Genomic DNA, 17,086 nt, shown 5'->3' with positions numbered 1-17,086 from the left:
ACTCTATTCCAGTCTTCAGTGGTTGGTTTCTCCATAGCTCAAGCAGCTTTATTGACTGCAAAAGTTATGTCTGGATGAGTTACTGTTGAAAGGTACATGAGACAACCAATTGCTTCACGGTAGGGTACAGATGACGAAACTTCTTTGTTTTGATTATTGTCCTCACGTCCAATTGGAGTTGAGACTTTATTACATTCTGCCATTTGAAATCTTTGCAGAATTTCTTCTGTGTATTTCTCTTGACTTATCATTATTGCTCCATCTTCATATTGCTTTATTTTTATACCAAGAAAATTGTCAAGACTGCCAGTTGTTATCTCAAATTCATGTTGTAAAACATCCATAAAAACAGCAATTTCTTTCTTGTTACTGCCGACAATAAGGCCATCATCAACGTAGATTGCCACATAAAGGCTATTTCCATTTTGTCTACAATAAAATAGGCATGGATCTGCATCGCTGTTTAAAAAAACCACCTTTCTTCATGAACTCAACAACATGTTTGTTCCAGCAACGTGGTGCTTGCTTCAACCCATAAAGACTCTTTTTTTAAGAAACACACTCGACCTGTACCACCTTCAAACCTTCTGGTTGTTCCATATATACTTCATCTTCAAGTATTCCATTCAAAAAGCTGTCTTTACATCGAATTGTTCTGGCAGCCTTTTCTTTGAAGCAGCTACAGCCAATAGAGTTCGTATGGTGTCATAACGTGCCACAGGACTAAAGGCGTCATCATAATCAATTCCTGCTTTCTGAATACAGCCTTTTGCAACCAATCTGGCTTTAAAGTGAGTACCTCCATTGACTGCGACCTTTTGCCATAGATCCCAGCGGTTTTGCAATATTTTGGCATTCTTCAGACTGTGAAGCAGCAAATGGTTCAAATGGCTCTGAGCACTATGGGACTTAACATCTATGGTCATCAGTCCCCTAGAACTTGGAACTACTTAAACATAACTAACCTAAGGACATCACACAACACTCTCTACGGACATCTTACAACCACTCAGGTATGATGCAGCTGCACCTCCCGCGCTGCGCGCCATCCCGGTTTCTGTTTTTCTTCCGCACGTTTTCCCACGGTTTCGTCCGTCTCTGCCGCATTGGTTTCAACCGCACCCGCTGCACTCCCACACCCATTGTTACCAGCTCCCACATGCCTACTGCCCACTCCCACGTTGGCACCAGCCACCCCACCCGTGCCGGTCGACAACATTTCATTGACTCCCGCACCAGTCGTGTGCTCACCTGTCCGAACTGCACCAGTTTCTATGGTACTGCAGAGTCTTCTGCACCCAGCCGTGCCCCCACCAGCCGGGGCCCCAGCAACTGTACCTGCCTACACTATGCAACTGAGCTTACATGTCAAGACTGAATTCTCTTCTTGCACTCCTTCTGCTTGTAAATCGTGTGGTTTTGTCCCTAATAACCAGATTAGCACAGCTACTGTGTGCCAGTCTCCTGGTGCCTACAATCCCAATTTGGCACCACTCTACACTGCTACACCATCTGCACCTCCAAGTAGTGTGTTTTCTGCACCAACCGTTCCTCAGTACCTCGCGCCTAGCAGATTCCCAAAACTTCCAGCCCTACAAATGGAGAACCCTAAGACACGGTTTGCATTAGTGGATAAAATGTTGGACATTCACAGTGTCCTAGACGACAGAGCCCGATTTGTGTGCCTTCTTAGTCACCTGCACGATCACATGGATCTTATTAGTGACCTGGTTCTTTCGCCTCCCATACAGAATGAGTACGAATTTGCTAAAGCTTGTATCATTGAACACTTATCCCGTCCTCCTGCTGAGTCGATCCAACACATTATCCATGAGGAACACATCAATGTCCGTACCCTGTCACAGCTGTGGTGCTACTTATGCACCCTTGTGCACGAAGACTTTCTACCAGACGTCGCACTTTGAACAATTTGGCTACTTAAACTTCCTTCTGAGCTACAACTGCAGATATTGTCCCATGTCTCTGAGCCCCTCGAAGCACGCCTGCACATCGCCGACCATGCCTGTAGCATCATTCAACACTGGTACCTCCAGCATTCAAGTCCAGCATCCGCCGCCCCCGCGCATTATGCAGTAACAGAAGCCAAGCCTACTCACAGCTGCAGCAAGACATGCACTTCGCTGTCAGTGCAAGCAACGGCCCCGCCACCCCGTGGTTGCCCGACTGCACTACCTACTTTTACGCTGCCGCCATAAAGGTCACCGGAGACGGCCGAGCGAGCACCTCAGCACACTCCGGCTGCGCAGCTAACCACCTCACCGCCCAGCCATGCTCCTGCACTGCAAGCTGGCTCTCCTTATTGCTGGTGCCACGCTAACTTTGGTGACGCGGTTTGCAACTGCAAACCCCCGTTCACTTTCCCAAATGCTTATGGCGGGCACGTCTAACCTCCACGTCCCGCCGCGCTGCCTCATGGCACCTACCGGCATCTTGTCCAACGCCTGCTGCACTGTCATCTGCTTCGCACCTCTTTGTCGAGGACACCAACACTGAATTCGTTTTCTAGTGGACACTGGAGCCAACATTAGTGTTATTCCGCCCTTCCTCACCCCTAACATAGATCCCTTATCTGCACCTCCACTGATAGCTGCTAACAATTCCCCGATTCCGGTGCTAGGTTCCTTACATCTCCTGCTTAAATTTGCCCCAGATCAGGTTTTCCCCTGGACATTTTACATCACGGAAGTAGATGCACCTGTACTGGGCCTCGATTTTCTTCATCACTATGCCCTCTCCCCTAATCTGCAAGCTGGCTGTCTGACTCATGTCTCCGGTTCGAGTGTTCCTGGTGCGTCACAACATTCCCCCCCTCAGCTCGATGTTTCTACTGACTCTTCACACTCTGCCCTTTCAGAGTGAATGTCACTTGCTGCCAACCTTTCCTCTGCTCTCTCAGCTTTCTTACACAAGCGTTCGGGCGTCGATGTATTGCGCACTCAGAAGTCGACCTGCGTGTTCACATTGACGAAGTCTATGCACAACTGTTGCAGGTACAACAGCAGCTTCTGCAACTCTTCACACCCACTCTTGCAATCGTGGACACGCTTCCTCAGCCTGGTCATTGTTCTGCAGCTGTGACCGTTACGGTTCAGCCAGCCTCTGCCCCTCCCCCCATCTGCCCCTTGCCCTCCTGCCCCTACCCCCCTGCCACTACCCCCCCTTCCCCTACCCCTCCTGTCCCTACCCCTCCTGCCACTACTCCCCCTGCCCCTACCCCTCCTGCCACTACCCCCTCTGCTTCTCCCACGTTTTTGCGTGCAATTGCCAATGGCACGTGCCACAGAATAAACACGACTGAAGGACCCCCTGTGCAGCATAAGGCCTAAGCGCGCAGAAACTTCGCTGTGTTAAAGACATTGTTAAAGATCTTTTGGATTCCAACATTCTCTGTCAATCTGATAGTAACTGGTCTTCACCAATCCATCTCGTGCTGAAGAAAGATGGTAGTTTCTGCCTCTGTGGTGACTACCATCGATAACTACTACATTCAAGATTTCACTCAGATGTTGCGTGGTTCCCAGATCTCCATTCTTGATTGTAGCAAAGCATGTCATCAGATTCCAAGGTTCCCCGACGATATCGCCAAGACAGCCATAATTACTCCATTTGGCCTCTTCGAGGATTGTTCCATGCCTTATGATCTCAAAAACGCCGCATGGCAACGCTTCATCAACTCACTGTTGTTTGACCTCCCTTTCGTTTATGCCTACTTAGACAATATACTGATTTTCTCTCCGTCACCTGAGGAACACACCCTCCATCTTTCCAGAGTGCTTGCATTGCTCGCTGCTAATGGAGTGGAGATCAACCACGAGAAGTCTCAGCTTAGCAGTCCTGAGGACGCCTTCTTAGGTCACACAGTCACGGCCGAGGGCATCCGCCCTACCTCCTCTCGGGTTGAACTCATACTTAGCCTCCCCCCACCCCCAGAGGACTTCGCTGAACTTCGCCATTTTGTAGGCATGGTGAACTTCTACAGGCGCCACCTGCCCCATGCTCTGTCTCTCCAGATCCCTCTGACCGACACTCTAGCAGGTAAGGATACTAAAGGCAAAAGCAAACTCGTTTGGACACTGGAGATGGCCGATTCATTCAAAAATCTCAAAACCTCCCTCTCTAAAGCTGTCACACTCACTCACCCTGCTCCTGACGCACCCATTTCTATTACAGCTGATGCGAGCGACACTGCAATTGGCGCGGTCCTTCAGCAACATGTATTGGATACCCCCCAACCCCTCCGTTTCTTCTCCAACCAAATCCCAGTCGAAATGGTCCACCTTCAACTGTGAACTCCTGTACAAGGTGGTCAAATATTTCAGAGCTGATGTCGAGGGTCGCCCGTTCACAATTTATACAGATCACAAACCCTTGGCAGATGCAATCCATAACCCCTCACGCGATCTCCCCCCACGACGCTTCCGCCATATGGATTTCATATCCCAATATTCCACTGATGCACAATATATCCGAGGCACTGACAATGTGGTCGCTGACTACCTGTCTCGCGTCAACATCATCACTACCCCCACTTAATCTTATCGACCTGGCCCGCCGGCAAACCGAAGACCCCGATATTCGTGCCTTGCAACAAGACACAACCTCTTCCCTCCAACTGGAACAACGTGCATTCCCCGGCACCATAGACCTGGTCTGGTGAGATGTTTCCACTGGTAGCCCCTGCCCTCTCATACCCGCAGCTCTCTGCTGCTCTGTTTTTGATGCACTCCACAATCTAGGTCACCCAGGCATCAAAGCCTCAACCATATTGGTCACGGAAAGGTACATCTGGCCCAGTGTTAAACATGATTGTAGAATGTGGGCTCGCGCCTGCGTACCGTGTCAGAGAGCTAAAGTGAGCCGCCATGCACTTCCTCCGCCAGGCACTTTCGACATACCTAAAGGACATCTACGACATACCCATATTGATATTGTAGGTCCCCTCCCTCCCTTCAAGGGCTTTCGATATATCCTGTCCATTATTGATAGGGTCACTAGATGGGTCGAGGCAGTCCCTTTGGAAGATATTTCGGCTGAGTCTGTGGCTCGGGCCTTCATTGCCACTTGGATTTCCCGATTCGGAAGCCCTACCTCACTGACCACCGACAAAGGTAGGCAGTTTGAATCACAGCTGTTCGCCTCCCTCTGTTCGTACTGTGGCATCGCGAAGTTTCACACAACCGCTTATCACCCCCAGGCCTATGGACTTGTGGAGCGCTGGCACCACATGCTTAAAGCCGCACTTATGTGCCATGGTGGCCAGTGGTTTGATGCTCTCCCCTGGGTTTTGATAGACCTCCGCACTGCATACAAAGAGGACTTGCAAGCCTCCCTCGCTGAGATCCTTTACAGGGAGCCTCTGGTTTTACCAGCCAAATTTGTCGAGGATACGCTGCTACCAAGCTCTTCCGAGCTCCCAGCACTTGTCGAGTGCGTCCAAGGACACATCGCACTCATCAAACCTCCCTTGCCCTCTGCCCACTGTAGGCCTCGTGTGTTCATGCATAAGGAACTGGCCACATGTGAATTTATCATGTTACATGACGACAAAGTACGGACAACCCTGCAGCCTCCCTACACCAGCCCATTTAAAATCCTGTCCTGAGGCCCTTCCACATTGTCAATTCTTAACAACGGCAAACCAGTAACTGTTTCACTCCACAACTATGTAAATCACAAACAATTTCTGGCTTAAATTTCACATCATGACTCAACACCACTTTTCTTTTAGATGGAATCCAAACTCTAAACCCATCCTTGTTATTAACATATCCAACAAGTCGTCCAAAAACTACCTTATCATCAAACTTGAAACGGAATTGTTTGTTAATGTGAACATAGCAGCCTGTGCCAAAAATTCTGAGATGATCAATTTGTCCTACTGGTCGATTAAACCATAGTTCATAAGGGGTTTTATTTTCAACTGAAGATTTTCCAGTACAATTTATTAGGTAGACTGCTGTGTTACATGCCTCTGCCCACAACCCTTTAGGTAATTTACTCAGATTTAGCATTGACCAGGCTGCTTCAACAATGGTCCTATTTTCCTGTTCAGCCACACCATTTTGTTCAGGAGTGTAAGGAGGAGGAATCAGAAGCTCTATTCCCCTGTCTGCAAGCAGTTCACTGACATTCTTATTGTTAAATTCTTTACCACCATCACATCTAAATTGTTTGACAACATGTCCATTAGTTTGTGCTTTATTCAAAAACTGCTTAAGCACAGTACATATTTCACTTTCATGTCTTAAAAAGAAAATTTGACGAAATTTACTAAAATCGTCTTTGAAACATACATAATAATGATTACCTCCAAAAGATTTCGTGCTCATTGGTCCGTTGACATCCGCATGGATTAATTCACCAGTACTGGTAGAGCATATTGTTCATGTTTTGAATGGCAGCCTATGCATCTTTCCAACCGCACAGCCATCACAAAATTCACTCTTGGCATCTTCCACACTAATGTTCATTGCTTTTAAAATATTCTTCACATGTTGTTTATTTTGATGACCAAACCTTTCATGGTACACTTGCAATGTTTCAGATGAAGTCATCAAGTTCACATGATTCATTTTTGCATTTCTAACAACACGCATGTTCAACACATAAAGTCCATTTTTCACATAATCTGTCATAACAATGTTGCCATTGGCTTGTTTTCAAACACAGACATTATTATAACTAAAATTAGTACTGTAGCCTCTGCAGGCAATGGCTCTCACAGAGAACAGATTAGCACTTGCATCAGGGATGTACAAAACATTGTCCATTCTAGCAGTGTACCGTTTATTGTTTCGTCGAATTTGGATGTAAACTGTTCCTTGACCACACGCACTCATTTTGACATTTTGTTTTCCCAATAAAATTACTTGAGGAGCATCAAGTTCACTATACAAAACAAAATACTGTTTGTTGGGAGCGATATGATTTGTAGCGCCACTGTCGCAGTACCATTTATTTGGGTCACTGTGATTACTGGTACACACACCCATAGCGTATGAAGTAAATGCAACGTGTTCACTTGCTTGCTTTTTCTCTTTGTTTTATTGCTTTCACGAGTGTTCTGTGGACACTCTGCTGTCCAGTGACCTAATTGTTTGCATATATTACATGGAAAGTTCTGTTTTAATTGTGACTTCGTCATCTTTACTTGATGATTACCTGTTTGCCGTTTTCTTGTTTTAGAAATGACAAAAGCTGCACTTCCATTAATGTCTTGTTCATGCAGTTCAATAGTACAGAGTTTTTCAATTAATAAATTCAAGCTTTGCTTTTCTGTCTGTATCATATCCCAGAGATCCTTAAAATTGTCGTAGTCTTTTCCCAGTGTAGACAAAATTCGACCATTTAAGATTCTTTCAGATAGCGTATTTTCTTCATGTTTTGCTAATTCATCGTTCAGGTCCACAAATAACTTTTGCAGTTTGGCCACATGTGCACTAATGTCTTCCATTTCATCAGGTTTAACACAGAAAAATGTTTCAATCAACATATTCAAGTGCTGAGTACTACTACGTTCAAATCGGGCGCGTAATTTGTCCCAGATTTCTTTAGCATTCTTGCACATTAAGACAAGTTCTGCAGCAGGTTTACTTAGCGCAATTGCTATAAGACTTGCTGCCTTTGCGTTGCCCTTGTTCCATTCCACATACGATTCTTTTTGTGCACTTGTCACATCTTGCAGGAACTCTACACATTCGCGCGTACCGTTAATAATATCTTCTAGTCCATATGAACGCAGCACCATAGAAATGTGCCATTTCTATTTGGCCCAGTCTTCAGGTCCTTCCAGCTTATCAATGCTGACCTTATAATCGCTGCTAGCAATCATGTTTCTTTACAGACATAGGCTCATTTCAAATATTGTTTTAATTAAACTACATTGTTTGCCTTTACATGTGTACTGGATCCATAATCTGATGAAAAATATTATTTTAAAGGCAAAAAAAACATTTTATTAACTTAATAATTATACCCTGGATACGAAAAAAAACACATTTACTGAAAAAAAAAAACACAGAAGTTACACAAAAGCAAAGAATAAAGATATTGACAGCAGATTCATGGAGCAGCACATAAACATAGACCTAAAGGGATTTTTTCTTTTCTTTTAACAATAATAAACATTACTAAATTGCATAATTAATAACAGAAATTTTAAGTGTGCCAAATATTTCATAATTTGAAATGTTTCTAAAAGAAAATAATTTCAACTGTGCATTCAGAGCTAGTACATATCGATTGTAACAAAGAAAATAAAGTAATATCACAGCCTAGACTGTGGTAATGTCTTGTTACAGATTTTAGCCTGAAATGTAATACATCGAATACAAAATCATATGAGGAGACAAGGAGATGAGGTACTAGCGGAAGTAAAGCTGTGAGGACGGAGCGTGAGTTGTGCTTGGGTAGCTCAGATGGTAGAGCGCTTGCCCACGAAAGGCAAAGGTCCTGAGTTCGAGTCTTCACCTGGCACACAGTTTTAATCTGCCAGGAAGTCTCAAAATCATATGAAATTCTTGGAGAAAACAGCTGAGATAATATTAACCTATTCAAAGTGCGAGAATATTTCTGGTATTGACTACTTCTGTTGAGGAAAAGTAATGGTAGAGAAGGGTGTCCCTTTACAAACATGTTTGACATTAAAGAAATTAGGGAGATTATTCTGCATGAAGATTAATTAGTAATCAACCATAGATACTGATGAAATTTTCATTAATTTTACCCTTTTTTAAACATCGTGGTTGTCACCTGTCTGTGTTAACCACTTGGCATCTGGCATCAGAAAAATGTAGCCTACTGGTTGGTTCTTGGCAGTGCCACAATGATGCACCACCATCTGTCTGTATATTTTCTCATTACATGTGGTGCAAGTATTTGCTATTGTTAGCTTTCCCCCTCCTTTAAAGGTTCATATCCTATTTGTAAAAGTAAATCTTTGATGTGCATGTTTTTTTATGATCAAGCAGCTCACAGACAGCATCACTGAGAAAAAGTAAAAAAGCAAACAGCTTCACAAAAAGGAAGGAATGTTGTAAAGGGACACCCTCCTCCAACATTACCTTCATTCAACAGAAGTAATCGATACCAAAAATATTTTCGAATCTTGTACAGGTTAATTTTATCTCAGCTGTTCAACTAAAGCTATATAATGTGATTTTTGTATATGATGTATTACATTTTAGGCTAAAATGTATAAAATTAAATTATTTTATTACTTTTTTACTATCAATATCCATTAACCCCGTATGTACAGTAAAAATTACTTTTCTTTTAGAAACACTTGAAATTATGAAATATCTGGCATATGTGAAAGTCCTATTATTAATTGCACAATCTGACGCTAGTTACTAAATTTGTTTCTGCATTCATTTACAAAATAATGATATAACTTAGTGAAGATTCTTCTTTTGTCGAGAAAGTTTGTAGACTCTTTGGAATATTGTTAGTACTGGAGAATGACTTAATAGTAGTGGGCATGCCTCTGGTGGAATCAAACATGTTTTTATGTTTGACAATAACAATGTAATTCTTACAACAATATTAGAGATGGAAAGTTACTTCTCACCATATAGTGGAGATGCTGAGTCGCGATAGGCACAGCAAAAAGGTTCACACAGTTATAGCTTTCAGCCATTAAGGCCTTTGTCAGCAAAAGACACACATACACATGCACACAAACAATCATGCAAACACAACCTTCACACACGTCTTTTTTTGTTTCATGGAAGTGAAAGTTGTAAAGACAGTGTGATATAGAAAAAAGTGATAGAATAAAAAAAAGTACAAAAACAGAAATTATGCAGCAGGCTTACTTAATAGATATCATATCATCTGTAACCCACAAAGTAAAAAATTTCGGCCCCAAGAATCAACCCCTAGACATGACAAACTGGAACCAACTATGAGAAAATGAAGATAAGTAGAAAAATTATTTGTACATCTCACTCCTCTCAAAGCTTATGAAATGAGTCAATTATTTAGAAGGGTGAAAATTAACTGGTGATCTGACGGAGGCTAAGATTATAATTGTGGGAATCATTCGGGATCAGTTGACTGATAGTGAAGTTCTGTCTGTTGCAGAAGAAGAAGGGACAGTGATTTGTGTCAATTGCAGTTGATATGAAATTCCAATCACTTGAAGAAAGAAGACTGAGAACTGTCCAACAGAGTCGTATCAGCAGTGCCAATATATGACCAACAATGATGGACTGGATTAATTGAAAGAGAACATTACAACTACAATGAGGGACATCAAAAAGGAAAGATAAGTACAAGCTATTTGTGAAATTAATCAGTTTGTGGACTCATGTACTTCTTAAAAAAATGAATAGAGATGAGGGTAGTAGCGAAGAGGGAAATGAAAGCTGTGGGACCCAGTTGGGACATGTTTGAACCAAGTGAAAATTTAGTCAGCAAACAAACAGTAAAAACCAATATTTTGCAGTTAATTTTGGCAAAACTAGAGGAAATGAAGACAGATAACAATAGCGAATTTAGTACAGTTAATAATCAGTTAACTGAAATAAGAACAGATAACAATAGCAAATTTAGTGCAGGGTGGACAGAGCAGGAAGGACGGACAATGATAGCAAATTTAGTTCACTACAAGGACAATTAAATTACCTAAAAACTGAAAACAACATTAAAATGAGTAGGATACAATACCAAATACACCAACTTAGTAATCAGGTTTCAGAGCTATAAAAATGTGTTGTCAGATGGATTAAAAAGTGTGAATGAAATAGTTGATGTCTTAGAGAATAAATTTATTGTTTTGGAAAATGAGCTACTAAGTGAACCGGCTAGACAATCGTAGAAGGTTAATGACATCAGAGCTGAACAGAAGGCTGTAGCAGAAGAAATGGAACAGAACTTTAGTAGCTTAGATCAAAAAAATTTAAATGTTGAAAACAATATGCAAACTAATGTAAACATTTTAGATCAAAACATTTCAGTAGTTCAGGAAAACTGCACTCACAACAATCTGTATTCAAACAGTGGTACTGTGTGATCCATCATTCCAACCAAATGTTTTCCATCAGACAATTTACATCCAGTAAATTTTCTGCACTACTGTGAGTCAGGCATGAGTGATGATCAAAAAATTAAATTTGTTAAAACATGTTTTGAAGGTGAAGCTCTGTCTTGGGTAAATCTCAATTTAAATCAGTGGTAAACATATAACAGTTTTGAAAAAAGCTTTTTAAATAAATTTTTGTCAGAAGCTGAACAATATATTTCTGAATGGTCCTAATTATAGGCACATGGATGGTACGCTGAAAGAGTTTTGTAAGGACTACCTCAAGAAATTAACACACCTTTGCAAACTATTTGATGAAATGACATTGACTGATGTACTCAAAACGAGATTACCAAAAAGGTTGCAGTGGGATTTATTACACGGACCTGACGATTGGCTTGAACGGTTTTTTACGATATGACTTCATAGGCTTTCCCAGCGTAATAGGTCTTGAAAATCCCTTCAGGTTTGCTAATATAGTAAGAGAGCAGGCAGGAGTAACTCCAGCTGGTGTTTGCCATTCACCTGGAGAAGCCTTGAAGTTACTTCTTATGCCTGACATCATGGATATTGTAGTAAAACATTCAAATGAAGAGGCAGTTAGGCGAAATGTTACTTTGACTAATGAGAATGAATTGTATGCCTTTATAGGAATCCTGATACTTATGTCAGTGTACATGATCTTCGGTCAGACCTAAAGGGTTGGCCAGTTTACAAGGGTATTATGGCAAGAGAACGTTTCAAGGAACTGATTGCAATAATAAGGTTTTATGACAAAAATACCCGCCAGCTAAGAAGGGAAGCAGACAAGTTCACAGCAATCCGTGATGTTTTCAACAAAGTGAATGATAGGTTTCCACTACTGTATAAACCAGGGGTCCACCTCACCATTGATGGGATGCTCAGCTTTTTTAGAGGGCGCTGCCCTTTCAAAGTATTTATGAAGGATAAACCGGTCAAGTATGGCATCCTTATACGCATGATGTCTGATGCAGTTGACAGATACATCTTGAATATGGAACCCTATGCAGGTAATGTTCAGAATTTGTCGAAAGAAGAAGGGGTTCAGCAGCTGTCGTCAAACATCTGGTAGCACCTGTGAAAAATACTGGTCGAAATATTACTACAGACCGATACTACACACCGGTGGATTTGGCGGAAGAGCTATACCAAGACTATGAAGTTACTACAGTAGGAACTCTCCAGTCGAACAGGAAGCATATTCCACACATAATGAATAACATGTCAAATCGAGAGCTATATTCATCAATGTTCTTGTTCACAGACCCATCAACAGGTAGGCCTCCAGTAACTTTGGTGTCCTGCATAGCAAAAAGCAAACCAAGTAAAAACTTACTGATGTTGTCAACAATGCACCAAGATAAAGGTACTGTTGAAGGAGAGAAAAATAAAACCGAGATAAATGCATATTATAATTCCACTAAAGGTGGAATTGATACCATTGATCAAATGGTGCATATGACACCTGCAAGAGGGGAACAAAGAGATGGCCTCTATCTGTATTTTACTCTCTCATTGACATTTGTGCTATCAATGCAACCACCATATTCATCCAGCAACATCCAAGATGGAATGAAAAAAAAAACACAACAAATGGAAACTTTATCTTCTGCAAGCTGGGATGGAACTAGTGAAATTGAAAAAAAGAATGAAGTGCGAATGCAAGAGGGTTATCTAACCAAATTGTTCAATCAATGGAGACTATTCTACAAAAGCAAATCAAAGAAGTGACAACAGAAGCACATCAGCCTCCTGCAGGGAAAGGTCGGTGGCATATTTGTGTAAGAGAAGCTAAAACCAAGAAGCAAAAGTACAACAATCTAAGTAAACCAAAACAGTATTGTGGACAGTGTCATAAATGTGTGTAACACACATTCAGAAAAAAATTGTGAAGTGTATCTCCTGCTTTGAAGTTGAGGACTCAGAGTAGTCTATTGAATATGAACACATCTGTATTTTGTATTGTAATATGTCATTTTTTTATTCACTCAATCCAATATTTATAACAATTAACAACATTTATAAACCGATGCCTTAGTTAATATACATAAACCATTTTGAAAGTTGTAATTTTTCATCAGTAAACTTATTTAATACCTGTGAGCTCGCCGAACCCCCCCTCCCCCTCCCCCCTTAGGCATCCACGTTAGAAAAAAAGGCTTGGGGGTCCTAGTGTTAATTATGTGGTATTTTTGATGTAGATGTGAATGAGAGCTATGAAATAACTGAGGTTGCTAAGTCTGAGACTGGTAGCTTATTGCAAACGAATGTAGGTGAGGTGTGTGACTTTGTTGGTGATGATACTTGTGTTGTTAGTGATCCTGTTGATGAAGTAATTTTGGAAGAATATGACGATGATATCAGGTATTTTTCGAGTTAAAGAATAATGAAGTTACAGAGTTATTTGTGAATGATGTTGACAATACAGGTAAAGTAAGTGATGTATGTGATGATGTAAGTGAGTCTCATGGTGTACCAGTCCAGTCAAAGCAGTTTGTCATTAATGTCATGCAGAGTAATCATCCAAACAGTAAAGGTGAGTTATCTGTAAGCCAAGAGAATAAATGTGAAAACTTTTTGAGGTCTGTCTGTGACTAGATAGATGATAACATAGATGAATGTTCATTCTGGAATAAGTTAGCTGTGGTTGTTCAGAATTTGCATTCAAATTGGTGGAATGAAGCGAAAGAAGATCTAAGCAGGAAGTGTGATTTTGACTGTAATATATTTTGTGTTCCTTCTGTAGTAAGTGTTGTTGGTTGTGCCATGGAATTCATTCATTGTATTCAATCTTTACCTGACTACATGAGTAACCAAAGTAATCCTCTGATACCAGTAAAATTGATAAAACCCTGCAAAAACAGTTTGGATGTAGCATTTGATGAAAATGCAAGTGATGTTTTACATGAAGTGTCTAATAACAGAGACGATGGTTCAGATTTTGGGTGTCCTCACATTAAGATTAAGATTAAGATAGATCATTGAGAAGGGAACTGTTTGATTAAAACAACTAGCCAAATTTTTGGTATATCTGAACAATTTAGAAACAAGATTAAGTACTGCAAGAATTCTGTAAAATGTCCATTGCACATGTAAAGACAAGAGGAGCTACTGGTAAACAAAGCAAGTATGTAAAATGTCAAGTGCTGTTAACTTTCATCATAGAGGACAAGACGGTTGAACATGGATACATAATGATCCCTAGTCTAGAGGAAAATATACACTATGTTTGTAGATTTGTAAGACTATATAACTCAGTTTTGTTTGTCATGAATTTAGTATGTGAGATGATGTAATTTTTAAAGTTTTATCTTATCTAGTGACAGAGTTAAAATCTATGATTCACTGTATAATTATGTTCTGTAATAGATTTGAGCTTTAGAATTTGATACATATATGTCATGAGTCTAAATGAGTAGATCCTTTTACAATTTTGAAATGGGACAATGTTCATAATTTTTATTATATATCTGTGTGTATCACCTTGTTAGTTCATTTTTTTGTGGCATGTAATTCTGTTTGTTAATGTTTCATGTGTGAACAGTTTTCAATCTCACCTTACATAAATCGCACATAATTGTTATTGGAAAAATGAATAGGGAGAGCATATGCCATGTGATGTGAAGAAGGTATTGAGCAGAATATTTAGTACACAAAACATTGTTTCAGGATTTGATGTGAATGCTAGACAGGAAGTTAGTTACCTATCCTCTGAAGTGTGTGATGAGAACTCTAGGGAGGAAATTGAAAGATGTGGGCAGATTCATTCCCCACACTGCTGCACAGCAGTAGATCCTTGGTAATGTACTCAATCATCTGTCAACTACATCAGTGTTGTGACTGAAATTTGTAAATTATTAGCCAAGACTGCCAAAGACAGGGTTATTTCACATAAATGTATGTTTTCTCAAGTAGGGGGATTGACTTCCCAATACATTATGTAACTTTAAATTAGTATGTATTTTTTTATCATTTGTAAATAAATCTTCTAGGTCTCTATGTACATAGGTTAGTTTCTATGGACAATTAGCAAATAGTGCTTAAGACACTTACTAGTATAGACAATATAACAAGGTATATACATGTCTACTTTCATACACTGATTTTGGTTCTCAAGCTGCTAGATTATGTCATCATTCAAAGCTGCTCCTGTAGACCACCACCTTCAACCTATTACCCGGAACCTATCCTCCTATATAAAAGATACCAACCATTTCCTCGACCGACTCTCCACAGTTCCTTTCCCTACCTTTCCAGATGCCCTATGGATTCCAAACCAACAACCTCCTTCCTAGTCTCTGTGACCAACTATATCCTCACCCACAATTACTTCTCCTTTGAAGACATTACCTACAAACAAATCCACAGTACGGCTATGGGCACCCGCATGGCACCATCCCATGCTAACCTGTTCATGGGTCATCTAGAGGAATCCTTCCAAAAAACCCAGAATCCTAAACCCCTCACCTGGTTCAGATTCATTGATGACATCTTTGCTATCTGGATTGAAGGTGAGGACACCTTATTCACATTCCTCCAGAACCTCAACAACTTCTCCCCCAGTTGCTTCACCTGGTCCTACTCAACCCAACAAGCCACCTTTCTAGATGTTGACCTCCACCTCAGAAGTGGCTACATCAGTACCTCCATCCATATCAAACCTACTAACCACCAGCAATACCTCCACTTCAACAGCTACCACCCTTTTCATACCAAGAAGTCCCTTCAATACATCCTAGCTAACTGTGGTCATCGCATCTGCAGTGACGAGCAGTCTCTCTCTAAATATACCGAGGGTCTCACTGAAGCCTTCACTGACCGTAATTATCCTCTCATCCTTGTACAAAAACAAATCTCCTGTGTCTTATCTTCCCAGTCTCCCACCACCTTCCAAAGTCCCACAGTCATGCCACAGAGAAGTATTCCCCTCTTAACTCAGTACCATCTGGGACTGGAGTAACTGAATTACATTCTCCTCTCGTCATACCCTGAAATTAGAAATGTCCTACCCACTATCCTTCCCACCCCTCCTACCATGGTATTCCGCCATCCACTGAACCTACACAATATACTCGTCCATCCTTCCACAACATCTGCTTCCCATCCCTTACCTCATGGTTCATACCCCTGTAATAGACCTAGATGGAAGACCTTTCTCATACTTCCTCCTACCACCACCTACTCCAGTCCAGTCACTAACATTACCTATCACATCAAAGGCTACCTGTGAAACCAGTCATGTGATCTACAAGCTAAGCTGCAACCACTGTGCTGCATTCTATGTAGGCATGACAACCAATAAGCTGTCTGTCCGCATGAATGGCCACCGACAAACTGTGGCCAAAAAACAAGTGGACCACCCTGTAGCTGAACATGCTGCCAAACATGATACCCCTCATCTCAACTACTGCTTCACAGCCTGTGCCATATGGACCTTCCCACCAACACCAGCTTTTCTGAACTGCACAGGTGGGAACTTTCCTTGCAGTACATCCTATGTTCCCATAACTCTCCTGGCCTCAACCATCATTAGTCACTGTTCTCACCCATCCAGCCCCCTCCCTGTTCCCATTCCAGCACTACACAGCCGTCACTTCACTGCAACACCCAGTCTTTTAATTTCTTTTATTTTTATTTCGATTTCTCTCCTTTCCGCTACTTACCCCCTCCCCCCTCCGCACCTTCTCTCCTACCCTTCGTCTAAACTGCAACACTTCACTGTCCACCACTCCCACCATACTATCCCTCCCCCTCCGCACCCCAGCATCCTCCTTACCTCCACCTAGTTGCCACTCCCATCATGCACTGGTGCTGCTGCTCGCAGTGTAGTTTCAGCTGATTGATTTTGTGATTTTTTTCCTACTCATGATTGAGTATATTCTTCTGGTCTGTACCCATCATTGTGAGTTTTTCGAGTCGGCTCTCTATTGTACACTTACTCTCTGAATTTTTTCCTCTCCTCTTTTAAAGATTTTGAAGGTGTGATTTTATGGATGTAAACTTACAATTTGTAATTCTAGT

The sequence above is a fragment of the Schistocerca serialis genome, chromosome 2, assembly GCF_023864345.2.
Source record: "Schistocerca serialis cubense isolate TAMUIC-IGC-003099 chromosome 2, iqSchSeri2.2, whole genome shotgun sequence".
Taxonomy (NCBI): domain Eukaryota; kingdom Metazoa; phylum Arthropoda; class Insecta; order Orthoptera; family Acrididae; genus Schistocerca; species Schistocerca serialis.
Note: the sequence above shows the minus strand (reverse complement) of the source record.